This window comes from Antechinus flavipes, chromosome 1 (assembly GCF_016432865.1).
Source record: "Antechinus flavipes isolate AdamAnt ecotype Samford, QLD, Australia chromosome 1, AdamAnt_v2, whole genome shotgun sequence".
Classification (NCBI taxonomy): domain Eukaryota; kingdom Metazoa; phylum Chordata; class Mammalia; order Dasyuromorphia; family Dasyuridae; genus Antechinus; species Antechinus flavipes.
The window spans coordinates 102,960,986-102,969,732 of NC_067398.1; positions in this window are offsets into that span (position 1 = coordinate 102,960,986).

An 8,747-nucleotide genomic window follows, 5' to 3' on the forward strand; every position below is an offset into this window, starting at 1 on the left:
AAATCACTAATATGGAATTATTTTATAAAATTGTATAGATAGAACCTATATCAGTTTACTTATCATATTAGGCAATAATGAGAAGCTCAAGGAAAGGATAGAAGAATCATAATTTGGAAATTTAAATTCTAATTGTCAATAAATGTTAAAAATTATTTTATATGTAATTGGAGAAAATAAAATAGAATTTTAAAAGATGAAGACTCCTCCATGAAAATATGAAGATATGAAGGTAGGGTTCTTGGGCCAGTGGTTACTTTAATAATACAGAATTAGATGCTGTAGTGGGTAAAATATGAAATGACTAAAGAAATAAAGTTTCAATTTATATAATTTTGATTATAAACATTTGAAAAATCTTATACATTTTCTTAAGTATAATTAATCCATGAGAGAAGGGGGCAGCCCACTCCTCCATAATACAAAAGGAAAACTGAAGCAATTCATAATATTAGAACAATCAAATAGTTAATTGTGAGAATTAAGTGAATTACATTGACTATATTGGAGTCAATTGAATCTTGTGATTCAATTTTGGAAGTAGCACAGTTACTTTTCTATTCAATCATGCATCTAATTTAATTTTTGTGTAGTGAGAAAACTTTTTTCAATTGTGGAAATTCAGATAAATATCTTATTGCATCATTCAAATTTATACCTTTATGATTAGAATACTTGCAATTTAGAAACCCTTAAATAAGGATCTTATCCAAGGTAATCCCAATAAACATTGAATAGAAAATTCCATATTCATCCAGAAAAAGAATAATGGAGATGGAATGTAAATCAACACACACTATGTTCACTTCTTTCTGTTTTTTTTTCCCCCATGGTTTTCCCCTTTTTCTGATTTTTCTCTCCTAACGTGGTTTATAAAACAATGTGCATTTAAAAATAAATAAATAAATGGAATTTAAAAGAAAGCAACAACAACAACAATAATAATAAGTACCAGGATACAGGCTGACCAAAAACCCAGTCTGATACAAAAAACTGATACAAGTAGTTTTCTCACAATTGTACATATAAAGCAACCCATGTGTCTTATGTCCCATACTGATCAGCAAGTTATTGTTTTCATGATCTTTTGATTGATTACATACACTTTGAGAAGTTGGACAATATCTGATTCAGGGAATCATGCTTGTTCACATTCATCCCCTCACTTTTGTAATTCCTAATCATTCCCCCAGTTAGAAATCAGAGCACCTAATGCTGTACCCTGGTTAATTATTTTGTTTTAATTAATTGGCTTTTATTTGATTAATTATTTAAATGTATAAAAATCTGTCTTCCTCTGTGTTTGGGGTTTAGGCCACTGCTGGAGAGGTCTTGTTTTGTTAGGTAACTGGCATGTATTGCTTAGTAAATCAATATGTTCACCAGATTGAATCTTTGTTTCCTCAGTCATTTCATCTTTCCCCTCTGACAATATAAAATATATCAGGTACTTGGGGATGCACCAGACGTAACCGGATCAAGATAGATTTTTCATCACTTTGCTCTGTAGTAAAAAACTTTTGTTTCTAGTAAGCAAATCAGATTCAGGAAATATTAAGGAAACTTGGAATGTATTTCCTTTTCAGATTATAAACCTACATTAAGAAGCAACAAAATGATTAGAACATGTCTTTCAAATATTGCTTGCCAACAAATGTTGGCCTCTGTTTTGAAATGTTAGTATTTCTCTGTAGCACATTCCCAGAAGTATCAATTTTCAGAGAACCAAGTTAAGTCAATCAGAAGCCTACATGGAATGAGAGATAGCACATACTCATCTAGCAACTGTTGTATCCCAAAATAACTGCATCATAGCTCCCCAAAGTGAAATGAAGTTAATAAAAAATGTCCTTTGGCAACAGCCTATCATTAGCCACTATAGCTCTCAAAATTTTAAAGATGAAGATCTCCCTTTCCTTTCTTTTTTTTTTTTTTCCTTACCAATGCAGAAGTCTCTAACTAAGCACAATATTTCTTAACTGAAAAAGGAAGTTGATCTCCTTTATGCCCTTTTGAATCTAGTTATTTGATAGAATTTGAATAATTTTACATATAAGTGTGATATTTATAAGATTCAGGTCAGGGACATAATCCCTGGTTACAAAGTTTAAACTTCAATTTAATCCCTTGAAAAGGCTAAAAGACTGTTGCTATTGCTGTTATTTTATGATTAAAAATGCATTTAGAAAACATTCAATCATACTTTTTCATGTTAGAAATAATTATGCATATGTATTATATGCTATTACAAGGCACACTTAATCTTCTTAATGGAACATTATAATAAAATCTTAGAATTAAAATGGATCATACAAGTCATTTTTTGAACCTATACCCTAGGTAGGAAATCTTCCTATAATTCTGCTTATAAAAGAATATCCAGACTTTGCTTTATTTGGCAGAATTTTATCAGTCATATTTCTTAGATTTAGTTTGGTACATGGACTCCTAGAAAAATTACTCTGGATTTGAAGGAAGAAAACTATAGCTTATGAATGAATGAGTGGGTAAGTGAGTGAATGAATTAAATTATTTAATAAGTATTTAAAATCTTCCACTTATGAACAACAACTGAAAAATTTACCCAAGGATCAAGTCATATAGACAATCACTCAGTCAATGAACCTTCATTAAAACCACTGTGCTAAGTAGTAGGATTATGAAAACAGAAAATGATGTAGCTTTTGCTTTCATGTATTGATACAAAATACTCAAATGATATGCTCAAATAGCTCTTGTTGATTTGGAGTTTCCTGAAAAGATGCAGATTTCATCACATTGATACATGACTATCTTATGAAATTTTCATTCCTGTCCTCCCCAAAGTTTACCACATGGGGTTCACCCGATGTACGTCAGACTTTCTTCAATTTTGACTGATAATAGGGCAGTACTGTTGGCTATTTATTTGTCAGAACATGTTCTTGACTCATGACTATCCTATTTTCTCTTTCTGTCATAAACTTTAGTTGATAATAAACCTCATTCCTGTTCTTCAGAGTTTCTTTTTAGTTAGGTTTTACCACTTGACCAAAGTCTACTTTTCTGTTTCCTTCAGTGCGATGATCTTCTTTAGTTTTTTAAAAGTAAATGGTATTCAGGTTTGATACAATATAACAACACTGGTAAAGTGATTTTATTGGGGAAAAAATGGCCTTTGCAGTTAAGGGGAATCTTGGGAGTTGTAAAAGTTCTCTTCACTTCTTAAAAAAAAAAAAAAGTTCTTTCTTCCTTTCTGAATCTGGGCCCAATTCACTGTTAATGTGTAATTGCTTGTATGAAATATATGTGCTACTGCATTAGTGCCATAAATTTAAGTAAAAGACTTTTTTTTTTCCACTTAGTCTTTCCTGCATTAATAAGCCATAATGCTTTAAGTGATTACATATCTATTTCAGGATGTTCTATTCTGCCTTAGGGTTGATGTAATCAAAACCATTTCATCCAAAACTATCATCACCAAGAATCTGAAGGATCTTAATATTCACAGATAATACCATTTAGACCTGAATTCACCTGGATCTCTTCACTTACTGTGATGAATATTTTTGGTTTGCATGTTTCTCTCAATTTTATGGTGTACCCATTATTTATCAATAGGTAATTAGCTAAATTTTATTTTCCCCCCCCTTAGGCAACTGGGGTTAAGTGACTTGCTCAGGGTCACACAGCTAAGAAATATTAAATATCTGAGATCAGATTTGAACTCAGGTCCTCCTGACTTCAGGACTGGTACTCTGTCCATTGTGTCAACTAGCTGACCCTAATTAGATGTATATTAAATGACATAGTAAATTGGTTCTTCAATGTCTTCAAAATTGTGTTGTTTCTAATACAGATTGCCTCTGTATATTCTTGATCTAGCTGCTTTTCCTATCTTTTTTTTTCCTATTTAATCCTATTTTTATTTCTGTAAGTATCTTAGTTAATAGGGTTAGAATTCAACTAAGATAATTCTACTTCTCTTGTTTGAGAAAAATATTTTGGTTTTTTTTTTTTTTTTTTTTTCATTTTCCTTCTTTTTGTATTTTTTTTTTTCTGTTTTCATTCTTAGATGCCCTAAGGATTATATCTAAATTTTCTTTTGATTGATCTAAATTATTTTGCATTTTATGCCTTTAGTGCTTTTAGAGGAAACGAGATAAGATTGTATCCAATTATTCATTTTAAAAACATAAATCTTTTAAAAATCTATAATTATGATTGGAAAACTTTCTTCCTCTCAAAATTGCACAGAATTCAAATCATCAGGAAGAAAAACAAAATGCAAAATAAAGCAAACCTTAGATTTAAATTTTTTTCTGGAAATGATAGGTTTTTAATTTTTTTTTCATATGCCCTAATACATTAATAATAATAGGATGATGAAAGTAAAGGCTTTGATTTTAACCCTAGAATCTTAGGAGTCCACTTATGAATTTCTTCCATTCTCACAGTTGTGATATTAAGCACTGAGAAAGTATTTGTAGTTAGGGCCCATAACCAGCTTTATTGGCAGCTCATAGTAGGAGAATGGGCATGAGGGCCACTAGTTCTACTCTAATTTTATTTAGAGTTGGCCAATTAAAAGCAACAGAAATTGAACCTGGCAACGCTTTTACTAATGGATCTAATCCTCAATAAAACAACTATTATGAATTTAGACAAGAGATTGTATTTGTAACTGAGAGGTATGGTTTGTATATAATTCAGGTTCCTTGTTTAGTACTCTCTTTCCTATTTAGACCAATAAACATCTCTTATAAGGGCTGAAAGTCAAGGAAGGTAAAAGAAAATAGAAATCAAACCAACCAACATGGATTCTATATTAGCAGAACTAATCATAATTTCCTAGAAGATTTGAAACTTTTGACTAAAAAATCATGTTTTGCATTTACCTATACATATAAATTAACTATGGTACTATAGCCTGTCTATTTAAGTGTTATTCTTTTTCCTCATTGTGGCATAAGTTTGATCTTGGATCCATTATACAAATAAAGCAGAGATTTCCCTAAATCTTATAAATTGAAAAGGCTTTACCTTTCCTTCTTGGGGCCCAATAATGGAAAGTATGCTTCCTTTCTCTTGGTATTGCTCTGACAAAATTTGAATAGACCCATTATTAAAGAGCTTGTTTGTCTGCATGCATGTTTGAATGTGTCTGCATGTTTGTGTTTGTATTTTGTTCATAGTAATTCATTAAGTTATCTTTGAAAGGAAGAAAGTTATTGAAATCTATATTGATAGAGGTAACATGTAGATGAATTAACGGATGCTTGATGTGTTGATGTATTATAATACTTAAATAAAAATTGTTCAAATTGTAAGAAACAGTTTTTAATACTTCAACAACAATACTATATGATGATCAATTCCGATGCACATGTCCCTCTTCAACAATGAGATTAACCAAATCAGTTCCAATAAAGCAGTAATGAATTGAACCAGCTACACCCAGGGAAAGAACTCTGGGAGATGACTATGAACCATTACATAGAATTCCCAGTCCCTATATTTTTGTCCACTTGCATTTTTGATTTCCTTCACAGGCTAATGTACACTATTTCAAAGTCGGATTCTTTTTGTACAGCAAAATAACTGTTTAGACATGTATGCTTATATTGTATTTAAATTATACTTTAACATATTTAACATGTATTGGTCAATCTGCCATCTTGGGGAGGGGGTAAAGGGAAGGAGGGGAAAACTGGAACAAAAGATTTGGCAATTGTCAATGCTGTAAAATTACTCATGCATATAACTTGTAAATAAAAAGCTATATTTAAAAAAAAAAAAAAAGAAACAGTTTTTAAGAGCCAGTGATTAGAGATCTATTTTCAATTTCTGAAGTAACATGACTTTCTGTAAATTATTATCTTTATATAAAATTTTATTTCATTTAAATGCTAAAATATTGACTTGGTCCCCTTTCAATGTGGTATATTCTTTTGAAAGTGGTATATCTCATAGTTACCTAATATAAATTTAATAATAAATCCCAAAATGAAAAAATTCAAAAGCATCATTTCTACTGGGATCTATATTATTTTAATTCAGATAAAATTGACTTAAAGCTGTTGGCAAAAGGATAAGATGTAACATGAACTACATAGCATTAATACTTCTTAGTTGACTAAGAAGCATAAATATCCCATTTTCAGTATTCAGAATGGAAATTGTCAAATACCCATACAAAGTTAATGGGTATGGGAATGTGAAAAGCTGACAAATAGTTTGATGGAAGTGGAAGGCATTGTATCATCTAATAATAACTGGTTTAAAGATATTCATAATAGCTATTGAGGAAAAGTATTCTTCATTTTATATAATGTCTGTGAGATATGTCAATCATGTAAAATGTTTAACTTGCTTAGGAAAGTAAAAAATGTTGAAAAGAAAACAATGTATTTTGGACCCAAATATAACATACTTCTGCATTACTTTGCATGAATGAATTATAAAAATCTCTCCCATCACCAAGGTCTTCGGCAAAAATTGTTAGCAAATTGTAATGCATATCAGACAGTTTTGTTTTCTACCTTTTTTGTTTTTGTGATAATGTTGTGACCTAAAAAAGTAATATTGCCTCTAACATTTCACTTGAACTCAACATAGTTTTTATTCAGAATCCTTCAAACTCTGTTTCTGAACCTCTTCCTTCTGTAGGGGTAAATTTCAAAACCAAGACATCACAGCAATTAGATTTTTTTTCTCCTTAGAAACCTCTCTACTCGATTTTGTCTTTTTGTCATCTTAATAAAATGTATCTTTTCCTATAATAATAACTTTTTATTTATCAAAGTACATGCAAAGATATTTTTCAGCATTTACCCTTGGAAACCTTTGTGTTCCAAATTTCTCTCCCTACCTCCCCACTTCCCTGTCCCCTACATATGGAGCAATTCAATATAGGTTAAACATACATTTTAACTAAAAATATTTCTACTTTTACCATGCTGTACAAGAAAAATCAGATGAAAAGGGCAAAAATGGGAAAGAAAAAAATCAAGCAAACAATAAAAATAAAACAGATCAAAATACTATGTTATAATTCACATTCAATCCCCATAGTTCTCTTTCTGGATGTAGATGGCTCTCTCCATCACAAGTCTTTTAGAATTGGCCTGAATCACCTCATTTTTTGAAAGAGCCATATCCATCAGAATTGATATAGCATAATCTTGCTCTTGTTATGTACAATATTCTCTTGGTTTTACTTATTTCACTTAGCATCGGCTCTCTGGGCCTTTCTGAAATCATGCTGCTGATCATTTCTTCTAGAACAGTAATATTCCATTACATTCATATACTGTTATTTATTCAGACATTTTTGCATAAGGGGGCCTTTCCCCTTTTTAATGATGTATTTGGGATTTAGACCCAATAGAGACACTGGGAGATCAAAGGGTATGCATAGTTTGATGGCCCTATGAGCATAATTCCATACTGCTCTCCAGAACTATGTGATCATTTCACAACCCCACCAATAATTTATTAGTGTCCCAGTTTTCCCACATCTTCTCTGACATTTATCATTATCTTTTCCTTTCATCTTGGCCAATCTGAGAGGTATGTAGTGGTAAGGTTTTCACATAGAAGAAAATGTGAAAATAGGTATATGTCATCTGCTTGTTAAAGTTTCTTATGTCTTTTCCATATGAAAGAGAAAAAAAAATTGAAATGTTTTTTGTTGTCATTGTTGTAGTTAGTTTTTTGAGTTTATGTTGTTGTTTTGTTTCTTTTTTTTTAAGGATAGAAGTGGGAAGAAGAGAGAAAGGAGAAGAAGTTGTCAGGAAGCTGGGTGAACACAGCATGGACTAAGGGCTGATCACTTCTCTCATTTCTGTTCCTATGTTTGGGTTACTTTTTTCATTTAACTCTGCTAAAAAAAGGGCCAAAGCATTTCTACTTAGAGAAAAATATTCATTTTGATCCTTGTTGTTATTGTCGTTTGTCCTTCATTCTCAATAAGGACCATAACATCAGGAAAATGATGCATGTGAATTGGGCTGAAGTAAAGGATAGTTGGGCAAAGTAACCAGTTTCACTTTTTCCATTATAGTCATTTGGGTACAGTGGCATAATATAGATTATGACAACTGGTGATGACCCTGGATACATTGGGAAACCTTGGCATTTTTAAGCTAATGTATTTTATTAAACCCATTGGTCTCAGTTTGATTGAGGCAATAGCGAGTTAGTAGTTAAGGCTAATGAGAAAGAGGCAGAGAATGTCCTTTTTTACCTTCAAAAAAAAATAAATATCAATCTGAGAAGGTAAGACCCTCAGGATTTCTTACTAAAACAGAAAAAATTGCTATATCATTAACTCTGAGCCAATGAGGTCCCAAACAATGAACAACTGAAGTTTGGTCTGAGACTATTGTTGGATATTTCAGTTTAAGGCATGGTCCTAGCCTGTAAACTCCATGATATCTGGCAATATTTTTTGAGATATCAGGTATGTGTCTTGGTGACACTTATGAAAAATTCAAGCTCAGCAGTTCCAGTGATATTTTGATGAAGAGGGCCATTTATACTCAGAGAGAGTGAAGAGGGAAGGAAACTGTTCCCTTTACTGTGTCTCCTATTCCTTTAAAATTATCACTCTGAGATTGTGTCCCCTTTTTTCATCTGAGAGGTCAGGATCTCCTAGACTCTGAGGGGTCTAGAGAGGCTCATCCTCCCAGGGTGAGAAAAGCAATACTCTTCAAGGGCAAATCAATTCCCATAGATCGTTTTGAAATTCTAAATTCTCATTCAAT